Source organism: Scyliorhinus torazame, chromosome 11 (genome assembly GCF_047496885.1).
Source record: "Scyliorhinus torazame isolate Kashiwa2021f chromosome 11, sScyTor2.1, whole genome shotgun sequence".
Lineage (NCBI taxonomy): Eukaryota > Metazoa > Chordata > Chondrichthyes > Carcharhiniformes > Scyliorhinidae > Scyliorhinus > Scyliorhinus torazame.
Window position 1 is genome coordinate 83,806,142 of NC_092717.1, and position 27,305 is coordinate 83,833,446.

Below are 27,305 nucleotides of genomic sequence, written 5' to 3' on the forward strand. Positions count from 1 at the left end.
ATTGTATTATTGATGTGTTGCTGGATCATGTTGCTGAGCAAAGGTTTTTGTTGTTGGCCTTTATTGAGTGATGTTAGCTAAGGGGATTTTGCGATGGGGAGCCTGATACAGTGGTACTGTCAAGGAGTGCTGGCTCCTTCTTAGAGTGGGGAATGATTTTTTTCCAACGGAAAGAATGATTCTTTCCAACGGAATGAATTTTCACAACACAACCGTTCTCAGTCAGTCAAATTGCACATGTTGAATTTGGTCTTTTCCCTACCTCCTTCTCCTCTTCACTCCACATTACAAAAGATAGTAGTTGGACCCTCATAACCACAACCATAGAATATCTACATTGCAGAAGATGGCCATTCGGCCCATCAAGTCTGTACCGACACTCTGAAAGAGCGCCTTATCCCCATAAGCCCACTCCGACGCCTTATTCCCACCTAACCTGTATCCTTGGAGACTAAGGGCCAATTTTATCATTGCCCAATCCACCTCACCTGCACATCTTTGAACTGTGGGAGGAAACCGGAGCACCCGGAGGAAACCCAAGTGGACATGGGGAGAGCGTACAAACTCCACACAGACAACTACCCAAGGCTGTACCTGAACCTTGGTCCGTGCCTCTGAGATGCAGCAGTGCTAATCACTGCACCACCGTGTCACATGACAATGTTGTGGAGGATGCACCCACACAGTTAGAAAAATGGACACTCTCTCAGGTGTAGACTGCACAGATTTCCCTGAGTTGGCCAAGCAGAATTACCTTTACCTTAGAAGATGAATGAGCGTTTTCACGGTGTTGAAGTTGGTTACATGCCTTTCATTGAAGACCCTCTGACCTCATGTGATAGGATGGTTGAAAGGGGTCATGGATTATTTATAGTGGAATTAGGCCCTGTCAACAAGTAACCATCCCATGTTTTGAATGGAGGTCCAGACAAACCTTTCACTTCTCTGCACCTGTGTCAACAAAGTTAACCCTTTTTAAGGGAATCTGAGTTCTCAGGCAAGTTTCATTATGCATGCTTGGCTGAGAACCCAGGCTTTCATAAAAGGAGTGAGCGAATTTGTTTCCACAGGTGCAGGGAAATGTTGGCTTTCCTTGACTGACATCATTATGAGGTTATAAAAAATTACCTTTTCTGTGCTTCCCTTTTATCAATGACTCAATTGTATAAGATTAAAAGATGCCAAGTACTTAAAAGCTTTTGGGATTCTCTATTGGTCGACGCCAAAATCGGGAAATGCGATTGAGCGGAGAATAGGTTACAACGCTAAAATCGCACAGGTGCCTATTTGACACCAAATCGTAATTCCCTGTCGTCTCGACAGTGGCGTCAATGAATTCCGGAATACACGTACAGTAAACTCCATTTGCATATCATTAGTGGGCTCGACCCGGTATTCTCCGAGGCTTCTGCGATTCTCCTCCGCCGATGGGGCGAGTTCCCAATGGCGCAGTTCACTTGTCCTTTTAAAAATCATGAAATCGGCGTCGTGGCTGCTGTGGGAGAGAGAGGGGGTTCGGAAAGTATGCAACATCGCTAGAGTATGTTGACATTTGTGCCCTGGCCCGGGGGCTTCTGCCAGGGCCGGGGGGAGTAGCAGCAGGTGGGCAGGATGTGAGTTTGTGGGGTCGGGGTTGAGAGGCATGAAACACCATTGTTGCAGCCGACAAGGCAACCATCCAGCTGCACATGCCGTTGACTGCCCACTGTGAACTTAGTGCCAGGGGTCCTTTAGATGTCCCCCAGGCCACCCCACTATGTGCCCTCTTGCACCAGTTGGCCCATTAGCTGTATGGGCACACTCCAGCACAACCATTTTGTTGGCTGGGATAGTGTATGTTGGGACTCAAATGTGAACATGGGGATGCAGCTTGTCGGCCTCCTGAGTGTCAATCACAGACCCAGTGAATCCCGCACCATTTATCATCGGAACCGATTGTGTTCCATGTGCCGCCAGTGCTAGCCTCTCCACAGTTGCTGAATCGATCCAGGTTCGGCGCAGGTTTTGCTGTCGTGAAAGTCCATGAATCTTGCTTCGGCATCACTTATGGCGGGATTCTCTGACCCCCCCCGCCAGGTCAGAGATTCGCCGGGGGGCGGCGTGATTCCCGCCCCACCGCTCCGACGCCAGCTGCCGAATTCTCCGGTGTCGGTTTTTTGGCGGGGGCGGGGATGGCGCTGCGCCGGTCGGGGGCCGTTGGCAGTGGCCCCCCCCCCCGGCGATTCTCCGGTCTCCGATGGGCCAAGCGGCCACCCGTTTCCGGCCAGTCCCGCTTGCGTGGATTAGACCAGGCCCATACCGGCGGGACCTGGCTCTGAGGGCGTCCTGCGGAGTCCTCGGGGGAGCGTGGGAGGATCCGACCCCGGGGTGGGGGGGGGGGGTGGGGGTGCAGGGTGGCCTGGCCCGCGATCGGGGCCTACCAATCTGCGGGCGGGCCTGTGCCATGGGGGCACTCTTTCCCTCCGCGCCAGCCTGTGTAAAGCTCCGCCATGGCCGGCGCGGAGAAGAAACACCCTGCGCATGCGCAGGAAACACGGCAGCGGTTCTGTGTATGCGCCAGAACACGCTGGCGCTCCTGTGCATGCGCCAACTCTCGCCGGCCGGCGGAGGCCCTTCGGTGCCGGTTGGCGCAGCGCCAACCACTCCAGCGCCGGCCTAGCCCCCAAAGGCGCGGAGGATTCCGCACCTTCCGGGCGGCCCGACGCCGGAGTGTTTCACGCCACTTCTTGGCGCCGGTACGGCCCGCTCCGCTGGATACCGGAGAATCCCAGCCTTAGTCTCAGAAATGGAGTATCCAGTCCTTTGCTTTTTATATTTAATGGCTTGATTGATTGACACTTGAAGGAACGCCTCTTTTTTAAAGCTATTTCACACATTATTATTGTAGAATTCTTTGTTTCTGTACAGACAGTACACTGGTAGAATGGGCATGTAAGTGCTATGAGTTGGAACAGAGGGTATGTATGGCATTTGGATGGGTGAGCATCAGTTGGCATGGAGGGATGGAAATATCATGGACAGTAGGTAGAGGGGTGATGAAGTCTGGGGATGAAGGTTGGATGACCTAAAATGTGAGAAAACAACGGTGACAAAGTCCCAGAGTAGGTCTTTTGACCAGCCTGTCTTCGCATTCAGCCATCATTGTGGCCACATCCAATCTGATCCTGGGAGATGTGGACATGACTTTTTCCTGCCACCACCTCCCAAGAGTGAAAATTAGGTCTAATGGGGCACTTTTTACCAAGATAGTTCCGCCGAGTGAGGACGTTTCGACACTTGAGCTGTTCACCTCAGCAGCAAAAACTTGTCCTTTAGTCTCCAAATCTCACATAAGGAGCTGGATTCTCCATTTCAGGGACTATGTCCTCAGACCGTCATAAATACTGTGGCCTTTTATGCCAGAAGAACTGGCGTCACAAGGCCACAGATTCACCGTCTTGCAGGGGGCTAGCAGGGTGCTGTCGTGGAGCTCGCAGCTCCAGCTGCCGATATGGCCCCCCACATAGCCAGGTCACAGACCGAGCATGCGCACAGTGGTGGCCTCCAGCGGCCGCTCCATGCTCCCTGGCAGACACAGACCGCGGACCTGGACCGCGGAACTAGTGCCCCCGATCGGCTGGGCGCCCGAACCCGGACCGCTCGCACATTAAAAGCCCAGACCTGAATGAGGTCCCCCTGCCCTCTGATCAGCCTGCCACCAACTGTGGCAGCCGTGGACTGAGTCAGCAGCCGCCACGCGAGATTCCCGAAAGGCAGGACCCCATTAGAAATACGCCGTTAGGAATTCGGCCAGTCAAGGGTGGAGAATTTCAAAGCGAGGATATGGCAATGGCCTCAGGTGGTGGATACTCTGCATGGTGTACTTTGGAGGGTGGAGAATCGCCGAACCAGCACCGGTTCTGATTTCAAGCAGGAAACTGGATTCTCAGCCCTATCGCCGAACGCGGTTTCGGCGTTGGAATGTGGAGAATCCAGCCCAGAGTGTTAGAATGTTAGAAATATTTGGTTTAATCAAAAAGTTATACTTTAATCAGTCTATTTAATTCCAAGATAGAATGGAATTGAGGGTCTATAGGACAGCTAATCAGCATTTCTACCTGGATACAATGCCCACATGATTCATGTTGCCATGAAGATTGGCTTTTAGAGGGCAGAGTCGACAAAAAGCATTTGAAGTTTTGGCTTACAGTATTTCTAAGGTATCACTTAACCAGACAGACACAGGCTTTCTCAAGAATCTGAAAGTGAGAGAAAGCAAGAGGCAGTGAGAGCTGCGAGACAGACGCAACCAGTCTTTTTTGTTCAACATGCAGAATGCGGGTAAAAGCTTGTATTCAGTTTGTAGAGACCAAGCTAATGAGGATTTAAAGGAGGTTGGAAGATTCACCTAGCTTTGGCAAGGGGGAAAGACCTCCAGGGTAACCCTCCTTGTAAAAGTCAGTTCAGGATTCAATATTTACCTGACTGCAAAAGGAAAATGGAAGGAAACCATTAGAAATGGAGATTGCGTTGGGCTGGTCATTGGAGAGTGAAGAGTTCACTTATGGGACAAAGTAAAGTGTAAAGGTGGAGGGAGGGGGGGCTTTTTGGTAATTTTAAATGTTAAATGCGGGCCAGTAAATCGCACCCAGTTTGAGTAAATCGCACTCAAAGTTGCTTTTAGTTTGTTTGTTACAGTAAAAGCCTTAAAACTTGAAATCTTGTTGTGTGATCCTCCCAATCAGTCACTGGAAATTCAAACATCCTCTGTGTGGCTCACAAAAATGGTGAGCTGTGGCACATTGCTGATGTCACCTGCTAGCAGCTGGAAGGATCCTGTGACTTAGAATGTAAGGGAAACAGTGATCTTCCCTGCCACTGGGAGGGCTGTCCTCACTCTGGTTTGAGGCTCTACCTCAGTATGAATGAGGTAGCAGAATGCTATGGTGACAGTCTTTGTGAACCGAAATCTGACGAGGTATTATTGTTTTCTGGCTGATGCTCCTAGAAGAAGGAGAATCTTTCTTCTACTCCCACCTCACAGAGGTCCCGTTCTCTGCCTCCCCTCCTTTTCCTGATCATGTTGCAGAGCCAATGGCATTGCAGCTGTTTCCTCCATTTCTCGGTGAGGCAATTTTATTCCTCCTTTTCTGTGGTCAGCACAAATCACCACATTGCTCCACAGTGCTGCCACAAGCCTTGCCTCAGTACACCCAAGTTTAAAGCATCTCACCCGCAACATGTTAATTGTCCCTTGCTACGGACAGGAGGGGCTTTAATTTGGAACAGCTCTGATTTCTCCATTCGCTACCCATCCATTAGCAGAAAGGTGTTTTTGATTTTTGATTTTTCACGTTGGAAATGGTGATGTATTTTCCCAACTTTTCAGTTTTGGAGTCCAATCCTTTATGAGTAACTACACAGCAAACTCGAGCGTGGGTAACATCATAATTTATTTGACATACACACTCAAAATCATGGGAAGCAGGTTTGCAAACAATGTCCCCCACTTTTCGATTTTTACAATAAAAAAGGGATAAGGGAACAAAAGGAGTTGATGGCCAATATTACACACAAAGAATATATGAATTATGATTTCACATCAGTCCAGAATCAAAAGCTTTTCTTCAGAGGTCAGCAGGCTAAAACTGTTGCAAGGTGTTCTGTTTTTCAGAAGTGATGACTTTCACGATGGCAGAAGAATCGTACAGAAGAATTAGTTTTAGTTTAGGCACAGAAACAGGGGTTCCATTGTTCCAGTCGCACAAAGTATAGATGATGGCCAAATAATTTAGACCCAGACTGCTCTTTCTGTTACGACCTGTTAGGTGGAAAATGTAGACAGAGGCAGGCCATGAGCTTGGTGTACTGCTTCTCTCCTGAGTTTAAACAATGACTGCCAATAAATCCCATAAGCTGTTGTGCTGTCTGGCCTCTTTAATTAAAGCAACTCAAATAGCTCAAGTCTCAGTCAAGTGACAGGATGGTTTTGGGTCAAACTATTCAGCTAATGAGGCCCCCTTGTTAAAACCCATTAGTTGGCCTATAACATCCTGGTTCCTCTGCATTGCATTTCTGGAGTATCATAGAACATAGAACATAGAAAATACAGCACAGAACAGGCCCTTCGGCCCACCATGTTGTGCCGAACCTTTGTCCTAGATTAATCATAGATTATCATTGAATTTACAGTGCAGAAGGAGGCCATTCGGCCCTTTGAGTCTGCACCGGCTCTTGGAAAGAGCACCACACCCAAACTCAACACCTCCACCCAACACCAAGGGCAATTTGGACATTAAAGGCAATTTATCATTGGCCAATTCACCTAACCCGCACATCTTTGGACTGTGGGAGGAAACCGGAGCACCCGGAGGAAACCCACGCAGACACGGGGAGGAGCCCTCAAACAAAGTCCCACATAAGGGTTTGCCTGGGATTGTCCAGAAGTGCTAACTTCTCCTGGACAATTGCGCTGGGCCTGGGAACCATCAGAGAAGTGATTTAAATCAGCAACTTCAGATGGTTCTGGCAGTTTTACCCCGATAGTTACCCTAAAATAGTTAGAAAAAAAAATCAGTTCCAACTCTCAAGTAACTGTTTAAACACCCAGATCGAGCCTCGCACTGGACACCCACACCACACAGATGACCACCCATTGGATGCCCCACACCATCCCCGACCTGACACCCCCACCGCTCTGTCCGATCGGACTGCTCCCATCCCGTCTCACTTGGCCATACCCCCAGCCCCACAGTCCCCTCCCGTCCGACCTGACCTGACCCGGCCTGACCAAACCCGACTGGACTACTCCACTGATCCAAACCGCCCCCCCCCACTCCCTCACATCTGACCTGACCCAACTGGACTGCATCCACCCCCTCCCCTCCCCACCCCAAAACCCCTGGCCCAATCCAAACCCACCTCCTGGTTTGAACCGAACCCCACCCCCGACCAGTTTCTGTCCCTTTAAACTTCTCTTTTATAGCAGCTATTGCTGTAAAAATGGGGCATTACTTTCATCCCTGCACCCCAGTTATTCCTCGCCAATGCAGCCAGGGCGCACTTTTCTGCTCCTGTCTCACCCAGCCTGAGTAAGGAACGTGGACGAGACAAAGGCTTTGGCATTTTAGCAAGAATAAATCCATCTATCGAGGCAATCTGCTGTAGATTGCCACTCTGAGAAAGTTACGGGCCATTGTGTTTTCATAGTTAACTGTAGAGCCATTCGTACAATGTTGGAGATGAGGAGTTTTTTCTCATAGCTAACTAGTACAGACGTCTTGTCTGATATCATTTGTGTTGGCTTTGCTGGAATGTTTATACAATGTAAGTAATATTACATTCCAGGGATATGATGTCTTTGCCCTTGTTATTAAACTGCACAGAAACTTCCAGAACTATCATCATGTGATCAGTGGTGGTCACTTTATCAGTTCAGCCATTTGCCCATTTTGTAACAAAATAATAAATTTCGAATTTTATATGACATAGACATGTATATTTTCCTTCATATCCTTTTATCATGACACCTTTTAGATAGACCCAGAATAGGGCCCATCTTGCTTCATAATCACATCATAGAATCCCTACAGTGCAGAAGGAGGCCATTCGGCCCATCAAGTCGGCACTGGGTTGCTCTGATAGACCACACTACCTCGGCCCAATCCCCCTGCCCTAACCCCATAATCCAACTGTTGGACACTTAGGGGCAATATTAGCAAGGCAAATTCACCTAACCTGCACATCTTTGGACTGTGGGAGGAAACCGGAGTATCCGGAAGAAACCCACGCAGACACAGAGAGAATGTGCAAACTCCACACAGACAGTTACCTGAGGTCAGAATAATGCTTGTTGCATTAGGTATGAATATCAAAGACTACACTGCCTGCACATGTGGTGAGCAAAGTTGGTATCCTGGCCTGGCACCAGATCTTTCGGTCAATGGGGTCATGATTTCACATGACATATACTGACTGTTCAATTCCTTTGTGTACATACAGCGTTGGACCCAGGGGCAGCATTGTGTTTCAATAATGCTACATGGACTGCACGGGAAGCAGTCAGCAGCACATTGCACACATGTAAACCTGAGATAGGCCTTCATAAAACCCCAAGAGGCAGGACAAAGCAACTAAATTTCATGCCTAAATCACACCTCTTGTGGTATTATTGTTTAAATAAATAGTTGATTTGTGCCAGGAGTTCCTGAAGAATTTGTAGTCCCTTGTCACTGTAAAACTGAGCCATAAGTCATATTGATAAGGTTAACACAAACATGTTTATGCGGCCTATTTTAGATATTACTAGGCTGAGCTATTTGTTTGTGTATGATCAAATTTCACAAATACCAACTGTCTTATTCAAATGAATGGCGATGTATATTTTTGCAACAGCAATAACACACTAAGGATATGTATCAAATTGCTATTTCTGTACAGTTGTGGGTTGTATGACTACAAGCCTGTCTATCCAAATCCTTCCCATCACATTTTAGTCTCATTGCATATATATAAAGTAATATGCATGTCAATCAACTTATTACAAATACCATTGAGAGTTCGGCAAGATGTGGGTATTTTTCTTACATCTTTTCTCATTGAAGTTCCTGCTTTGAGGGTTCACAGTGACAAGCTGAAGGGACAGAAGTTACTTTGACAGACTGAGTTTTGATTTACCGAGGTTTCAAGACAAATTTTACTGCACCATCCCAAGTTTTTTATGTCAGCAGTTGGAAAAATTAAAGTTTCCATTGGTGACATTCTCATCCCTCTAACGCAGAAATTTCTGAAGCTGGGTCGACAGGTGAATCTAATGCATTAGATCTTCCGACATTTAAAGTTGTAATAAGTGTTTAGGCGGTCACAGCGGGACTATCCAAGATTCCAATCAGATTATTCTGGCATAAAAGGGAAGTCAACAAGTTCAAAACAAATACAGAATCTGATGTAAAATAAACAGAGATCTTTTGAAACTGTAGACCCCCATGGCACCCATAGGGATCCCAAATTATAAATCTGTGATTTAATGGATCAGTATATTGAGCTTTAAATTTCAAAGAGTTGCCCATTCAAAGTCTCAACTTCGACAATTGTGTACAGCACTGAAGATAATGCTTTTGTTATAACTTAGTATGTGCAACAGGTTTAAGGAAATTATTTTGACTAATATCACAAACCAGCATTGTTTCCCTATGATTAACTGATCATGTTTGCGTTTGTAACAGTATTTCTTATTACTTTTTTCTTGCTTAAAAATAGACTTTCAAAATTTTCTGAATTTTTATTTTATTAAAACAGTAAATTTGTCATGATGTGAAGTTATTTAAATCATCAGCCCTGTACAGATTAGGGAAAGTATGTTGTTGTAGTCGGTGAGAGTTGAAAAAATACTGTTCTGGCAATTATAATAGTTGTTTTCTGACATTCCCCAAGGTTTGTTCTTTTTTCATTATGAATGCTTGGCTGTTTTCTCCCATCCATAATTATCTCAGCATGGGATCCTTAGTTTACAATTTGAATGATAGCTCAAAGCGGTTATGAAATATTTAACTGTCTTTGATCTGGAATTATGAATATAAGTTTGTTTTTATGAAATTAAACAACTGAGAGTTAAAGTTGTGAATCGGCTTTCATGAAGAGGAATGCTTTATTTTTCATATCGTAAAAGAGTATAACAGATATCTAGGCTTTTATTTAATTTAGTCTGAAAATAGCTCATGAGGTCTACCATGGCATGTACTGGGTGATTTGGCATACAGAGTGTAAGGGCCAAAGGTGGTGGGTGTGTTGACATGAGTTGATATTTATTGGTATTGGGGGCTTTAAGGTGATATTGGAGTGGCTGTGGGCATGGATTGCCATTAAGTTGGCATTGGGGCATGGATACGGCATGGGAAGTAGTTGGGGTGTGCAATGAGCTGAGGGCAATAGGATCTAAAATGTAACCTAACAAGCAAACTTTTTAAACAGCCTATCTTGGTACTTGGCAGCCGCTATGGCCTCCCCAAATCTGCATCTGGGTCGGTAGGCCCAATTCTATCCTGCACCCACACACACCTCGGAACAAAAATCATGCCATTCAGTGAATTTTCTCCTAAGGAGGATGCAGTGAGCCTGAAAATTTCCCAACACCTAGTCTTTGGCTTGTGAACGAAAATCCAGACCAACGTTTCATGAGCAACATTTATTTTTATTTAATTCTCATTACTCACAATTTTTTGAAAAACCTAGTAGAAAAACTTTAGAATGATCACAAAAACTCTGCTGCCCTTCTACAACAAACGTATTTGAGTTATAAATATATAAAGCAGGAGTTGAAAAATAATTTCTTCTGAAACTTATTGTTTTCTTTCAAATTTTCAGGGACTTTGAGCGTGATTTAATGAAAAAAATCTGAGTTCCATTTTGAGCGCGAATAGCAGGGTGTTTCTTCGAGTTTTCAGCATTGAGACCAGCCCCACTATCAATGGGACTCTCCTTTTTTTTGGGGGGGGGGGGCATTGCAGGGAACATCCTGCCGAGGCTGCACTTAGCTCACTTCCTGCACTGACAAATGCCGTCCCGATCTCTCTATCCCCCACCATGGCCTCTGGACCCCCACCTAATACCCCAATTTACAGATTAGGGATCCTCGAGCCCTCTTTCACCCCACCTCATAAGGGTAGGGCACCCCGGCCCAATCACTGGCATGCGCAACCTGGCCAGGTACCACCTGCAATCACCTGGAAGACCCCCCACTACCATTACGCCTGGTCCACATTTGTGGAAACCAGTGCTAAACACCACCACGGTGATGTCTCCCAAACACGGGAATTCGATCCCACACCTTGGGATGCTCCGGCGCACACATATTAAAGTGAAGCTAACTGTTCACTTAAATATGCAAACCTGGATCCAGCCCAGTGAGGATGAGGGATGAGGTCCAGATCGTGACATCTCACGAGATCTCATTAGATCTCCTGAGGCATCGCGAGCATCATAAATCTTGCATGAGACTTTAAATGCATAAAAGTGAATCAGCAGCTGTATCACCTCTCCTGATTTGTAATTTTCATTTACTTTAAAAACTGTGAGAGGTAAAACTGGCTGCCAGTTTATTATCACCCATTTTACAATCAAGATCCACTCCATTGATGTTTTCACTCAGTACTCATCGATGTTTAAACTTAATAAATGCCTTTTTAAATCAATTAGAAATTAACCCTTTTTTGTAATTTTGTCTGTCTATTTTTTTAAACTCCTGAGAGAAAGAGTTAATCATGGTTTAAACATCCAAAGAAAATGGATGATATTTCTTTATTGGAATTATAGGTTTTTCCAAAAGTTTAGACTCATATCTGATGCCTGAATGCCCGAAAATCATGAAACAGTTGAGTTTGATAAGTAAACACATTTTTGATTTTGGGCAGCACGGTAGCCTTGTGGATAGCACAATTGCTTCACAGCTCCAGGGTCCCAGGTTCGATTCCGGCTTGGGTCACTGTCTGTGCGGAGTCTGCACATCCTCCCCGTGTGTGCGTGGGTTTCCTCCGGGTGCTCCAGTTTCCTCCCACAGTCCAAAGATGTGCAGGTTAGGTGGATTGGCCATGATCAATTGCCCTTAGTGTCCAAAATTGCCCTTCGTGTTGGGTGGGGTTACTGGGTTATGGGGATAGGGTGGAGGTGTTGACCTTGGGTAGGGTGCTCTTTCCAAGAGCCGGTGCAGACTCGATGGGCCGAATGGCCTCCTTCTGCACTGTAAATTCTATGATAATCTATGATTGGTTAGTGGGATCACGCCGGCACAAAGGCCCAGATTTTCATTCCCAGTTAGAGTGCGCAAAGATGGGGAAATTCCCTGGCTCCATGAACACAACCTCCCAAAATGTCTGCCTGGACGAGTTTTGGTCCAGTTGAGAGTGTGTGTGGGTGGGATGGGTAAAAATAGGTCTCAGGGCAGGAGACCCCAGAGGTGAGTGGCCAAAGGCTGGCCCAGGCATGGATCAGGCCACTCAGGCACAGATAAATAGCAAACCTCCTGAAAAGGCCCGTTTAAGAGGTACATTATCAAAGATCAATGGTGAAGCCCTGTGTCTTGAGGAAGCACCATTGCCCTATCATTACCCATATTTTCCAACTGTTAGCTGGCCCTGGAACAGGTGGTCCATCATGAGCTTTCCCTTTGGGAGAATTGTAAATATTGCTGCCACTGAAAGCATTTCTAAGACATAGCCAGGGAGATGGCATTCTCTTGCGACAACTATATAATCCAGATATTATGTGATCATGTAGTTAGCTGCCAGAATTCAGTGGGTGAATGAATTATGAACAGTGCCATGCTCATTATCCCACCATTTACCCTTTTGCACTCACCTATTGGCTTGCAGCCACATGTTATCCCTTGACTAAGTCCCTCACAGTTTCAGACTTTTAAGGCATTACAGTGTGACTATGAGAAAGGAAACCAACAGGTGTGTCAGAGGTCATGGAGCACAGCATACAACCTACATGACACCATGTATTTGTGCAAAGCCAGTTACTTCACCACTCTTTGCCAGTAATCATTAATGAGATGAGAAAAATGGTTTGTATATGTTAACAAACAAAAGTGAATGAGAACATTTTAATCTGAATGGCTCATCACCCTTTTCACCTTACATTTTTATTCATCGAATGCCACAACAAGAAGACATAGGAGAAGGCATGGGTCCAGCTGCCCCATGCCTTTTTAACCAGAATCTTCAGGATTTGGTAGAAGAGGTCAAGGAGCAGTCCTCTAGCCTGTTGTCCACTGTAATGCTCCTACAGTAGCCAAGAAGGTCTGGATTGTGCAGTGAGCACAACAGGAGACCATCTGTGCTCATGGATTCAGTGCAGGAAAAGGTTCAATGAGTTACGTTCCAACAAGGTGAGAAGCTTGGCTCATCTACACAGAGCTCCAAGGAAGGGTCCAACCTTCATGCTACAACTAAGGTCTGAGACATGGCTCATACCTCTTCTTCAACATTGAGGCTTGGATGTGTAAGCTGCACACGTAGGTCCCCATACAACACATCAGCACTGTAATGCACAACTGCAGTGAAGAGCAATCTCCCTCCATGCACTCAATATCAGACTAACATAAAATCATGTTGTCGTTTCAGTCAAAGAGGGTGAAGGATGTCATGGAGATGGCCCAGACAGGGGTGAATCAGACTGGATGCAACATATCCATCCTGTGGAACAGATGGCATCGAGATGCCAGGGAGGCTGAGCAGCTGTCTATTGGTCTATGAATCGCAAATTATAGAGGCAGCATTGGCACATATGCTGTCACTTTGCTGAGCAAAATGGCACATATCCATGAGAGGGAGTGCAAGACTGGGCTTGTGTCATGAGGGTAGCAAACGCATGGTTTAGGGTGCACGCCTCCCTGGGTAGCCTGGATCAGCCCATTCATAGAACATAGAACATTACAGTGCAGTACAGGTCCTTCGGCCCTTGATGTTGCGCCGACCTGTGAAACCACTCTAAAGCTCAGCTACACTATTTCCGTATCGTCCATATGTCTATCCAATGACCATTTGAATGCCCTTAGTGTTGGCGAGTCCACTACTGTTGCAGGCAGGGAATTCCATGCCCTAACTACTACCTGAGTAAAGAATCTACCTCTGACATCTGTCCTCTATCTATCTCCCCTCAATTTAAAGCTATGTCCCCTCATGCCAGACATCACCATCCGAGGAAAAAGGCTCTCACTGTCCAACCTATCCAATCCTCTGATCATCTTGTATGCCCCAATTAAGTCACCCCTTAACCTTCTTCTCGCTAACGAAAACAGCCTCAAGTCCCTCAGCCTTTCCTCATAAGATCTCCCCTCCATACCAGGCAACGTTCTGGTAAATCTCCTCTGCACCCTTTCCAATGCTTCCACATCCTTCCTATAATGCGGCGACCAGAATTGCACGCAATACTCCAATTGTGGCCGCACCAGAGTTTTGTACAGCTGCAACATGACCTCATGGCTCCGAAACTCAATCCCTCTACCAATAAAAGCTAACACTCCGTACGCCTTCTTAACAACCCACTCAACCTGGGTGGCAACTTTCAGGGATCTATGTACATGGACACCGAGATCTCTCTGCTCATCCACACTGCCAAGAATCTTACCATTAGCCCAGTACTCTGTCTTCCTGTTATTCCTTCCAAAATGAATCACCTCACACTTTTCTGCATTAAAATCCATTTGCCACCTCTCAGCCCAGCGCTGCAGCTTATCTATGTCCTTCTGTAACTTGTAACATCCTTCCGCACTGTCCACAACTCCACCGAATTTAGTGTCATCTGCAAATTTACTCACCCATCCTTCTACACCCTCCTCCAGGTCATTTATAAAAATGACAAACAGCAGTGGCCCCAAAACAGATCCTTGTGGTACAGCGCTAGTAACTGGACTCTAGTCTGAACATTTCCCATCAACCACCACCCTTAGTCTTCTTCCAGCTAGCCAATTTCTGATCCAAACTGCTAAATCACCCTGAATCCCATGCCTCCGTATTTTCTGCAGTAGCCTACCGTGGGGAACCTTATCAAACGCTTTACTGAAATCCATATACACCATATCAACTGCTTTACCCTCATCCACCTGCTGGTCACCTTCTCAACAAACTCAATAAGGTTTGTGAGGCACGACCTACCCTTCACAAAACCGTGTTGACTATCTCTAATCAAATTATTCCTTTCCAGATGATTATACACCCTATCTCTTATAAACCTTTCCAAGATTTTGCCCACAACAGAAGTAAGACTCACTGGTCTATAGTTACCATGGTTGTCTCTACTCCCCGTCTTGAACAAGGGGACAACATTTGCTATCCTCCAGTCTTCTCACACTATTCCTGTAGACAAAAATGGCTTAAAGATCAAAGCCAAAAGCTCAGCAATCTCCTCACTAGCTTCCCAGAGAATCCTAGGATAAATCTCAACCAGCCCAGGGGACTTATCTATTTTCACACTTTCCAGAATTGCTAACACCTCCTCCTTGTGAACCTCAAGCCCTTCTAGTCTAGTAGCCTGTATCTCAGTATTCTCCTCGACAACATTGTCTTTTTCCTGTGTGAATACTGACGAAAAATATTCATTTCGCACCTCTCCTCTCTCCTCGGATTCCACGCACAACTTCCCACTACTGTCCTTGACTGGCCCTACTCTTCCCCTCGTCATTCTTTTATTCCTGACGTATCTATAGAAAACTTTAGGGTTATCCTTGATCCTACCTGCCAAAGACTTCTCATGTTCCCTCCTGGCTCTTCTTCGCTCTCTCTTTAGGTCCTTCCTAGCTAACTTGTAACTCTCGAGCGCCCGAACTGAACCTTCATGTCTCATCTTTACATAAGACTCCTTCTTTCTCTTGTCAAGTGTTTCGACTGCTTTAGTAAACCAAGGTTCCCTTGCTCGACCACTTCCTTCCTGTCTGACAGGTATCCTTGATAAGTAATCAAGGACACGCAGTAGCTGTTCCTTGAACAAGCTCCACATTTCCATTGTGCCCATCCCCTGCAGTTTTCTTCTCCATCCGATGCATCCTAAGTCTTGCCTCATCGCATCATAATTGCCTTTCCCCCAGATATAACTTGCTCTGCGGTATATACCTATCCCTATCCATCACTAAAGTAAACATAATCGAATTGTGGTCACTATCACCAAAGTGCTCACCTACCTCCAAATCTAACACTTGCCCTGGTTCATTACCCAGTACCAAATCCAACATGGCCTCGCGTCTCGTTGGCCTATCTACATCCTGCACACATTGGACAAAAACAGACCCATCTAAAGTACTCGAACTATTGCGTTTCCAGTCAATATTTGGAAATTTTAAGTCCCCCATAACAACTACCCTGTTGCTTTCGCTCCTATCCAGAATCATCTTTGCAATCCTTTCCTCTACATCTCTGGAACTTTTCGGAGGCCTATAGAAAACCCCTAACAGGGTGACCTCTCCTTTCCTGTTTCTAACCTCAGCCCATACTACCTCAGTAGACGAGTCCTCATCAAACGTCCTTTCTGCCACCGGAAAACTGTCCTTGACTAACAATGCACCCCCTCCCCCTCTTTTACCACCTTCCCTGAGCTTACAGAGGAGATATCTAAACCCCGGCACCTGCCACAACCATTCCTGCCCCTGATCTATCCATGTCTCCGAAATGGCCACTACATCGAAATCCCAGATACCAACCCATGCGCAAGTTCACCCACCTTATTCCGGATGCTCCTGGCATTGAAGAAGACACACTTTAAACCACCTTCCTGCCTGCCGGTACACTCCTGCAACTTTGAAACCTTACACTTGACCTCACTACTCTCAACCTCCTGTATACTGGAGATACAATTCAGGTTCCCAAGCTCCTGCTGAACTAGGTTAAACCCTCCCGAAGAGCATTAGCAAATTTCCCCCCCCAGGATATTGGTACCCCTCTGGTCGAGGTGTAGACCATCCCGTTTGTAGAGGTCCCCCCTGACCACAGAATGAGCCCCAATTATCCAGAAATCTGAAACCCTCCCTCCTGCACCATCCCTGTAGCCACGTGTTCAACTCCTCTCTCTCCTTATTCCTTGTCTCACTAGCACGTGGCACGGGTAACAACCCAGAGATAATAACTCTGTTTGTTCTGGATCAAAGTTTCCACCCAAGCTCCCTGAATTCCTGCCTTACATCCCTATCCCTTTTCTTACCTATGTCGTTGGTACCTATGTGGACCACGACTTGGGGCTGCTCCCCCTCCCCCTTCAGGATCCCGAAAACATGATCTGAGACCTCACGTACCCTGGCACCTGGGAGGCAACACACCAACCGCGAGTCTCTCTTGTTCCCACAGAATCTCCTACCTATCCCCCTAACTATGGAGTCTCCAATGACTAATGCTCTACTCCTCTCCCCCTTTCCTTCTGAGCAAGAGGGACAGACTCTGTACCAGAGACCTGTACCCCATGGCTTACCCCTGGTAAGTCCCCCCCCCCCCCCCCCCGCGCCCAACAGTATCCAAAGTGGTATACTTGTTACTAAAGGGAACGACCACAGGGGATCCCTGTACTGACTGCTTCCTCCCAGCCCCTCTCTGAGGAGCTGGCGATGGGTGCACTTCCCACAGATGAAATCAGCAGGGACACTGACAGCGTCCCTCACCTCAAACATTCTGCAGGAGGAACATTGCACTATCTTCCCTGCCAGCCCCTCTAGAGAAAAAAAGAAAGAAAGAGCTTACCTGTTATTCACTCCCCTTCTCAGGAAACACTCACTCAGCAACTTCTGTGCCCTGCATGATAACACCTGAGGGAAAATAAAAGAAAAGGGTATCAGTGCTAACATCCATGGAATGCATGAGGAGCTGTGAACCCTTAACAGGTTGCACAGTTGGCACAACAGTTGTTAGAATGGACGACTGCTGCCCACAAGCAGCCAGCCTCAAGAGCATCACCAGAAGACTAACCCAGTGCTGTTCAGGTGACTGTGGAGGGTGGATGTACCGAGAGTTCCTCAGCACCCTCTTCTTCTTCCACCTCCCAAAGCCCTCTGCCACAACCCACACCAGTTGCACATGAACCAGTGACCACTACTGCCCACGCAGAGGTGCAAAGGTTGTAGTCTGAAGGAGGTCTGAAGGAGTCTGCACGGTGAAGCAGGCCACCACACTCCTCATTGATATTCAGACAATGAAGTGATAAACCTGTCACCATCTCCTCCTAGGCAACAGGAGGAATTTTGCAGAAGTGTGTGAGCGCAAAGGATGCAGTCTCACCTGGGGCACTAATGGGCTTTTATAATAATCATAATAATAATCTTTATAATTGTCACAAGTAGGCTTACATTAACACTGCAATGAAGTTACTGTGAAAATCCCCTAGTCGCCAACTACGGCGCCTGTTCGGAGGTCTCCACACAGATGGAGACTTCAGAATGTCCAATTCACCTTTTCGGGACTTGTGGGAGGAAACCGGAGCACCTGGAGGAAACCCACACAGACACAGGGAGAATGTGCAGACTCCGCACCGGCATTAACCTAAGCCGGGACTTGAGTGGGACCCTGGCATTTGACAGGGTTACACTTACTTAATATACTTTCTTACACTTGTACATGGGCATCTCAGAGAGGAGCCACTTAGCAATGTTGATTGCCGGGGGAACTGTAGGACTGAACAAAGTATCAAAATGGTTAATTAAGCGCACTGAACTACTGTTGTAATATGTTATCTTTCATTTTGTTGGCACTCCCTGTCTTGCAAACATGGTTCTCTTGGGATTTGGAGACATATCAAGCCAGATATTAGCTGAGTGACAGAGTGAATCTCCATTTGGAGAGGCAAGGATTAATCAAGGATACTCAGCATTACTTTTTCAGGGGGAGGTCATGTCTAACAAATTTGATTACATTTTTTGAGGAAGTGCCTAGGTGTGTAGATGAGGGCAGTGGAGTTGATAGAGGGCACGATTTACAGTTCGTGTCCCACCGGAACTGGGACGGGACACGGCTGGTAGATCTGGAACAGTCCTCTCCCGGGATTCCCGATGGTTGTTGTGCCTCGCAAGATCTTGCTAAACGTTGTGATCCCGTCCACAATGGGTGGGGTCCAGACTCGCATAGGTAAGCAAGTTTAGAAACTCACTTAGCCGTGCTGACGCTGGATCAAACGGTCACCCAGCGTCTATCGACCTCGCCGAGGAGACTCCAGTTGGGGGCCATTCAGCACTGGTCCCCACAAACAGGGACCAGGTGGAATGGCACTTGGGGGTCTTCCAGGTGGGTGGTCAGGCTCCGGGCAGGTGGCACCCTGACACTGCTGGTGTCACCTGAGCACCTTAGCACTGCAGGTTAAAGACGTGTGAATTGTCTCAAGCCAGGACAGTTGGTAGGATTTTGCAAGCCCAGGCCAGATGGTGGGGGGGTGAATGTAATGTGACATGAATCCAAAGCCACCCCCCACCATCTGGCCTGGGCTTGCAAAATCCTACCAACTGTCCTGGCTTGAGACAATTCACACCTCTTTAACCTGGAATTACCCCTCTCTCTGGATCTGTAAAGACTTAATTACCTGCAAATGCTCACATTCAAAGCATTGTCTTGCATCTTTGACTTTGTCTTTATATATGTTTCTGGAAAGTACCTCTTCATTCACCTGAGGAAGGAGCAGTGCTCCGAAAGTTAGTGATTCGAAACAAACCTGTTGGACTTTAACCTGATGTTGTAAGACTTCTTACTGTGCTCACCCCAGTCCAACGCCGGCATCTCCACATCATACATGGACTTCAGTAATGCTTTTGACAAGGTCCACATGGGTGACTGATCAAGAAGGTAAGAGCCCATGGGCCAAAAGGCAATTTGGAAAATTGGATCCAAAATTGGTTTCGTGGCAGGAGGCAGAGGGTGATGGTTGAACGTTGTCAGGAAGCCTGTGTCCAATGGTGTCCAGGGATCAGTACTGGGTCAATTGCTGTTTGTTGTGTATATTACTGATCTAGATGTGAATGCGGAGTGGGATAGCTTGACCTTGGTTTCGGACAAAGCTCGGCACAACATTGAGGACCGAAGGGCCTGTTCTGTGCTGTACTGTTCTCTGTATGTTCTATGTATGATCAGTAAGTTTGCAGATGACACGAAAATTGGTGGTGTGGTCAATATGAAGGAGGAAAGTGTTAGATTACAGGATAATACGGACAGGCTGGTCAGGTGGGCAGAACAGTGGAAAATGGCAGACTGGATTCTCTGTTTTGGGGACTATGTCCCCAAGCCATCGGGGAAACTGTGGCCTTTTACACCAGGAAAACGGGCATCAAAAGGGCATAGATTCCCTATTTTACTGGTGGCCAGCAGGCAGCTGCCGTAGAGCTCGCAGCTCTAGCTGCTGATATGGCCCCTCCGCACTTTCGGGTCAAAAGCCGTGCATGTGGAAGGCGGTGGCCTCCAGCGGCCGTGCCATGCTCCATGACGAACTCAGCCCGTAGACCTGGACTGGCAAAAGAGTGCCCCGCATCGGCCACTCGTGTGCCCCGGACAGCCCGCACATATTGCCCCCAGCCCCGAATGGAACCTCCCCCGCCCGCTGATCGGCCCTCCCCCACTGTGGCGGCCCCGGACTGAGTGCGTAGCCGCCATGTGAAAATCACGGACGTTGGGACCATGTTAGAACCACACCATCGGGAAATCAGCCGGTCCGCAACAGAGCATCGTGGGGCGGGCCTCAGGCAATGGCTGGAGGCGGTGAATACTCGGCGCGGCATACTCCACGAGTACAATTTTCAGCATCGGGGAGCGGAGAATCCAGCCTGGAATGTAACCCTGAAAAATGTGAGGTGATGCTTTTTGGAAGGTATGATGTTAGAAAGCACAGAGGACCAGAGGGACCTTGGGATGCATGTCCAAAGGTCACTGAAGGCAGCAGAACAGGTACATTAGGTGATTACGAAGGCATATGAGATACTTGCCTTAACTAACTGAGGCATAGAATATAAGAGCAGGGAGGTTATGATTGGGGTGTATGAAACGTTCGTTAGGCCAGAGCTAGATTATTGCATGCAGTTCTGGTCACCACATGGAAGAAAGGATGTGATTGCATTAGAGAGGGTGCAGAGGAGATTCACCAGGATGTTGCCTGGGCTGGAGAGTTTCAGCCATGAAGAGAGACTCGTTTGTCTGGGATTGTTTTCCATGGAGGCTGAGAGCAGACCTTTTTGAGGTGTTTAAAATTATGCGGGACATAAATCGGATAGGTCGGAAAATACAGTCTGGAAATGAAGTGATCACCGCTGAGCGTAGGAAACAGGTGTCATGATATGCAGACATGCAGATAATGATATACAGACAGGCACAGACAGGCAACTAATGAACACAGAGAACAGGACATGACCAATGAGCAGGCAGGACACTCAAGGGTGGTATCTCACTATAAAAGGCACGAGGCACTCACACTCTGTCTCTTTCCACTGACGAACATCTACAGAGTGAGTCAGGGTATATGTACAGTATCACACCTCCAGCACGTGGTTAAGGGCTAATCTGGTTCAGTCAGACAGAGTAACCACACTTAGGTTAGCAGAAAGTTGAACTCATAGAGAACTGTGCTAACTGTGCTACTGGTTCAATAAATCAGATTGAACTAACTTCAAGGTCTGGAGTATCTTTTGGTTAAAGCTGCATCCAGTTGCAGCCTGCGTTATCCCAGAGTACATAACACATCAACAGGTTGTTTTGTTTGTATGCCATCTTGTCTTTTAATTTGGCATCGTAGAACACATAAAATTGAGTACTGTTTTTAGTCAATGTAATAAAGCTTGTATAATAAAAAGCATTCATGCACAAAGCTTGAACTGAGTTCTTGCGGCTGGATTGACAATCGTACGGCTAGCATTTCATGGAGAGGCAGTGGCCCCACCCACTTGCCGGAAAGTCAATTGTAAGTTCTTCAACCCCAGCAGCGCCTTGGAGAGCAGTGGCCTCTGCGGGGACTGCAGCAGTCAGGGGACGAGTGACCCCAGACCAATTAAGTCCAGAGTGCATGGAAGTGGCCATATTGGACTCAACACTAACTCTGGCTGGGTTTCCACCCCCCCTCCCAATTCGCACACGCCATTTGCCACTAGGGATCTAGTGGCATCAGCATGTGAGGGGTGGGGGGTGTTGCCTTCGGAAGATCCCGCCAGCTGAAGGGCCGGACAATCCCACCCTCTATTTCTCTTTCCACAGATGCTGCCAGACATGCTGAGTTATTCCAGTTATTTTTGTATTTATTTCAAATTTCTGGCATACGCAATATTTTTATTTTATTCTTTCGGATTTAGTTAATTTTACAGAACTCTGCATCACTTGCTAAACTAGGTATGCACTTTCCTATTCCTTTGTCAAGGTCATTAATAAAATAATATGACTTGCAGCTGCTGAGGAACTGATGTCTGTGGTACTCCACTTGTATACTTGCCAGTACAAGTAAAATCTGGATAAATTGACAGCGGGAAAATTATTTCAAAGGACTCTCCTGCAGTGGTTGTCAGGCAGGCAAAGGAGCAAATCCCTTTGGAAACATTTACCATTTAAATAATGCAGCTTCTCTTGAATATGTTGCTAAACAAAGCATCAAAATGTTTACATAATCCCACTGAACTACTGTCAGAATAATATTACCTTTCATTTTGCTTATTTGGGTACCACCAGAGTATCTGCTGTCTGTCAGAGACAGCGACACATCACTTCACTGAGATAAAGACGAATTGGAATTAATAATACAAATGATACAGGTTGACATGAACTTTTGCCATGTCTCTCGTGCAGCTCACAAGATTGAAGTGAGATGGGACTTTGGCATGGAGGCTGTTGTAGACAGCTGGTCAACACAACTGATTCATTCTCAAAGAACATGCATCACTGGGTGATAGATTCAGTTCACTTAAAATGATGAGGAAAATGCTTTTCTCCAAGCAATGGGCTTACGTTACTGGGAAGCCCTGCTGCAATCAAGCTTTAGAATAGAAAGTCTAATTATTTGTCATGATGTTCAGGTAAACATCATAGCACATACATACATACATACTGATGGACAGATCAACGGACCAATCAACACACACACAACACCACATCCAATCACAGGCAAGAGCATACACAGTACAAAATAGGGAACACAACACTTCCTGAGCATTCCAGCAGGAGACAGCTCAGGGCACAGAGCTCACAGCAAGCCACTCAGACATCCACCATGTGCTGAGTGCCACTACAAGATAGTATTAGGAATAGGTCCACAGATTCTAGGGTTATGATCGAACCTCAGTAACCAGTTTACCACTGTAAATAAATGTTAGTAATAAAACTGAGTTGTACCATTCGCAACTGTGTTGGTTCGTCTGTGTAGCAGAGTACCCAACACATCATGATTATGAAATGACGCGCTCAGGTCAGCGACTCATCCATCCATTGCATTTAATGGTTCAAAACTATGCGGGCACTGGCACACAAGCCTCCTTCATATGCTCTTGATGGTTGAGGTCCTCTGATAGGAAAGCAATTTCATAATATGACATTGCTGTGCTACAATGTAGAGCATCGTTAATCTTGCACTGGCAATCACAATTTACCTTGACTAGTTCCCTGTTACAACAAACCTCTTGACAAGTTTTCCATCCATCACTTTCTCAGTGTTTTATCTATCTTCCTTTTGCATGATTTCTTTTATGACTTTATCAAACTCCTGTCTATAACCATTCTAAGAGCAGCACAATTTTTATTTTCATCTGTATTGAAATTATCTTCATAATGCTGTAAAGATGGCAAGTCGCAAAGCTGAAATTAGGCCCATTGCAGTTACTTATTCGCAAGTCAGCACGGAGGCAGGAAACGGACAGCACTCTCGAGACATTTGCAAAAGCACATGCTGGTCATTGTCAAATTTGCAGTGAGGTCATCGTCATTTGCCTGGCCTTTTGGACGAGTTCCCAACCGCATCTCAGTGGTTGGACCTCAGTGATATTGTAAGCCTAGTCAGAGCTGGTTCTAGAACGAGGGAAGTGGGCAAGTTTTACTTGATGCTTTCGAAATCTTCCAGATTATTAATGTAAAATCAATTTCAACTTTGAATATCAAATGAAGCAGTGTCCCATCAAAACATATTTAAGATTGCGGAAGTAAACAAATAATCACCAATTTGTTGGCTAAATTCCTTTCTCGTTTGAATTTTGACATAAGTGACACATCCTCATTGTGAATTTTATCGATGATTGCATAACTTACCTCAGAGGAGTGTGTTAAAATTCCATTGGGTAGAATTTTACACTCCCGCAAGGCAAATTTGAGGTGGGGGAAGGAGCATAAAATTGAATTGAAGGAATTTTTCCCCCTCCCCCAAGACCTTGCTCACCCTGACCCAGACACAATTCCACTTAGTGGCCACTTTAGGGCCTGTACCCATCCAGCCTCAATTTTCAGGTTGGTGGGAGTGGGTGCAGGTAGGGTGGGAAACAGAGAAAAAAGCTTTTCTCCATCTCAGGCGAGAAAGGGGTGAGCACCTCAACCTGAAGGCCCCTTCAGAGTTGGTGCACCCTCTCCTCCAGGACATTGAAGCTTGGGGCCTCCTTCTCCCCTGGTCCAGCCTCCAATGCCGCAATGCTCCCTCCCAACTGCCCAGAGCGCTCCCTACCCTGCCAACCATGGGAGCCCTGGGACTTATTTTTTCAATGGTCCTGGGACTTGGTTCCAGGCAGATCACTGTAGTACCACTTGTGGCCACAGCAGTGAGTGTTAAACGGCAGTGCCCTTCCGAGAGTTGGCAGTAGCGCGTTGTGAATGCTGACCTCTCGCCATCTGTGGTAGTCACCACTAGCAGTGTTATATGTTTTACGGTAAGAAACGTATAATAGATGTACATGGGTAAATCCCTGTCTGCTGGCTCCGCCCAGTAGGTGGCGTATAAATGTGCGTGCTCGCCGGTGCTGCAGCCATTCTGGTTCCAGCTACAGGAGGCACAACATCTTTGCTCAATAAAGCCTTGATTATTCCACTACTCTCGTCTTTGTGGCAATTGATAGTGCATCAATTTATTCAGCAAAGATTTTTAAAACGATGGATCTTCGCATCAAGCCTGATCGCCTGCAGCTGAGCCCTCAGATGAAATGAAATGATGAAATGAAATGAAAATCGCTTATTGTCACATGTAGGCTTCAAATGAAGTTACTGTGAAAAGCCCCTAGTCGCCACATTCCAGCGCCTATTCGGGGAGGCTGGTACGGGAAGCAGCCAAAGCTACGTCCGCTTTTGACCACTGGCTAGCCTGCTTCGAAAGCTACCTCCGAACATCCGCTGAGGAACACTCGGACGTGCAGGAGCTCCAAGTCCTTTATTCAAGGGTGAGCCCTGACATTTTTCCTCTCATCGGGATGCGCCCACTTACTCCGAAGCAATGGAGCACCTGAAGGGACATTATGTTCGGCCAGTCAATCAACTATATGCCTGGCACCTCATGTCCACGAGACAGCAACTCCCTGGTGAGTCTCTGGACGTTTTCTGGCATGCCCTGCACATCCTGCAGAGGAACTGTGACTGCCAGACAGTTTCGGCAGTCCAGCACACAGAACTTTTAATCCGAGACGCCTTCGTTACGGGCATGAGGTCTGCGTACGTCCGCCAGCGCCTACTGGAAGGGGGTACGCTTGATCTTGCGGGAACTAGGCAACTCGCGAACTCGTTAGAAGTGGCCTCCCGTAACATCCAGTTGTATGCCCCCGACCACGTGGCACTCTCATGGGCATTATGGGCCCCACTAGCTGCCGACTGCAGCTCACCGCAAGCCTGCGCCACCCAAGTGCTATTTTTTTGCGGGCAGAACAAACACCCCCGGTGCCCGGCGCGGAGCGCGACATGCAACGGATGTGGAAAGAAGGGACACTTTGTTTCTGTTTGCCAGGCCCGGTCGGTCGCCGTGGTTTCCAGGCCCGGCGTTCCTACACCCACCATGTGCGCCCCAGGGGCGCCGCCATTTTCCTCCTCGCAAGCCACCTGCGGCCTGTGCACGCTGCCATCTTCTTCTCCGCATGCCACGTGCGGCCTGTGGGCACCGCCATTTTTGATGCCGCCCGCCATGTGCGCCCCATGGGCGCCGGCATCTTCGGCGCCATTTTGGACGGCGCCTCAGGACCCCTGCTCGCTACCTCCACCACCGCTGACCAGCCCGGGACCTCCAAGCATCTGCCGCAGCTCGCCTTGATCACCCTGGATCAGTTCCGGCCCCCCACCTCGTAACCGCAACAACGACAGTGAAAATCGATGGGCATGAGGTGACCTGCCTTTTTGACTCCAGGAGCACAGAGAGCTTCATCCACCCCACGACGGTAAGGCGCTGCCCCCTCGCGGTACACCCCGTTACCCAGAAAATCTCCCTGGCCTCCGGATCCCATTCCGTGGAAATCCGGGGGTACTGCAACCCTCACCGTCCAAGGTGTAGAGTTTAGCAAATTCCGGCTCTACGTCCTCCCCCACCTCTGCGCTGCCCTGTTACTCGGCCTGGACTTCCAGTGCCACCTCCAAAGCTTAACCTTAAAATTTGGCGGACCCCTACCCCCACTCACCATATGAGGCCTCACGAACTTTAAGGTCGATCCACCTTCCTTGTTTGCGAATCTCACCCCGGATTGCAAACCCATCGCCACCAGCAGCAGACAGTACACTGCCCAGGACAGGACCTTCATCAGGTCGGAAGTCCAACGGCTTCTGCGGGAAAGGTTCATTGCGGCCAGCAACCGCCCCTGGAGAGCTCAAGTGGTAGTAGTAAAGACTGGGGAGAAGCACAGGATGGTCATTGACTACAGTCAGACCATCAATCGGTACACGCAGCTTGATGCGTACCCCCTCCCACGCATATCTGACATGGTCAATCAGATTGCGCAGTATCGAGTCTTTTCCACAGTGGACCTGAAGTCCGCTTACCACCAGCTCCCCATCCACCCGGAGGACCGCCAATATACTGTGTCAGGTCTTTTCCACAGTGGACCTGAAGTCCGCTTACCACCAGCTCCCCATCCGCCCGGAGGACCGCCAATACACTGCATTCGAAGCAGATGGCCGCCTCTATCACTTCCTGAAGGTTCCCTTTGGCATCACTAATGGGGTCTCGGTTTTCCAACGTGGGATGGACCGAATGATTGACCGGTACGGACTGCGGGCCACATTCCCGTACCTAGATAACATCACCATCTGCAGCCACGATCAGCAGGACCACGACGCTAACCTCCAAAATTTCCTCCAGACCGCCAAACTCCTTAACCTCACGTACAATAAGGAGAAATGCGTGTTCCGCACCAATCGCTTAGACATCCTTGGCAATGTCGTGGAAAATGGAGTTCTATGGCCCGACCCCATGCACCCCCTCATGGAACTTCCCCTCCCCCACTGCCCCAAGGCCCTGAAACAATGCCTGGGGTTTTTCTCCAACTATGCCCAGTAGGTCCCTAATTATGCGGACAAGGCCCGCCCACTCATTCAGTCCACAGTTTTTACCCTGACGGCTGAGGCCCGCCAGGCCTTCAGCCACATCAAGGCAGACATCGCCAAGGCCACGATGCACGTGATCGACGAGTCCCTCCCCTTTCAGGTCGAGAGCGATGCATCGGACATAGCTCTAGCCGCCACCCTTAACCAGGCGGGCAGGCCCGTGGTCTTCTTTTCCATCACCCTCCATGCCTCAGAAATACGACACTCCTCTGTCGAAAAGGAGGCCCAAGCCATTGTGGAAACTGCGCGACATTGGAGGCATTACCTGATCAGCAGGAGATTCACTCTCCTCACTGACCAACGATTGGTTGCCTTCATGTTCAATAATACACAGCGGGGCAAGATCAAAAA

The 27,305-nt window shown here is 47.6% G+C and overlaps 1 long non-coding RNA gene across 1 annotated transcript in view; it reads right to left on the minus strand.

Annotated features, from left to right (window-relative positions):
- Positions 1 to 5,473: 5,473 nt before the first annotated feature.
- Positions 5,474 to 27,305, minus strand: part of LOC140385999 (uncharacterized) — a 49,672-nt gene continuing 27,840 nt past the window's right edge. The window contains exons 2-3 of the long non-coding RNA XR_011933520.1: positions 17,199 to 17,263; positions 5,474 to 5,800 (exon numbers count right to left, since the gene is read on the minus strand). This is a non-coding gene — a long non-coding RNA (uncharacterized lncRNA). The remainder of the gene's footprint in view (positions 5,801 to 17,198; positions 17,264 to 27,305) is intronic.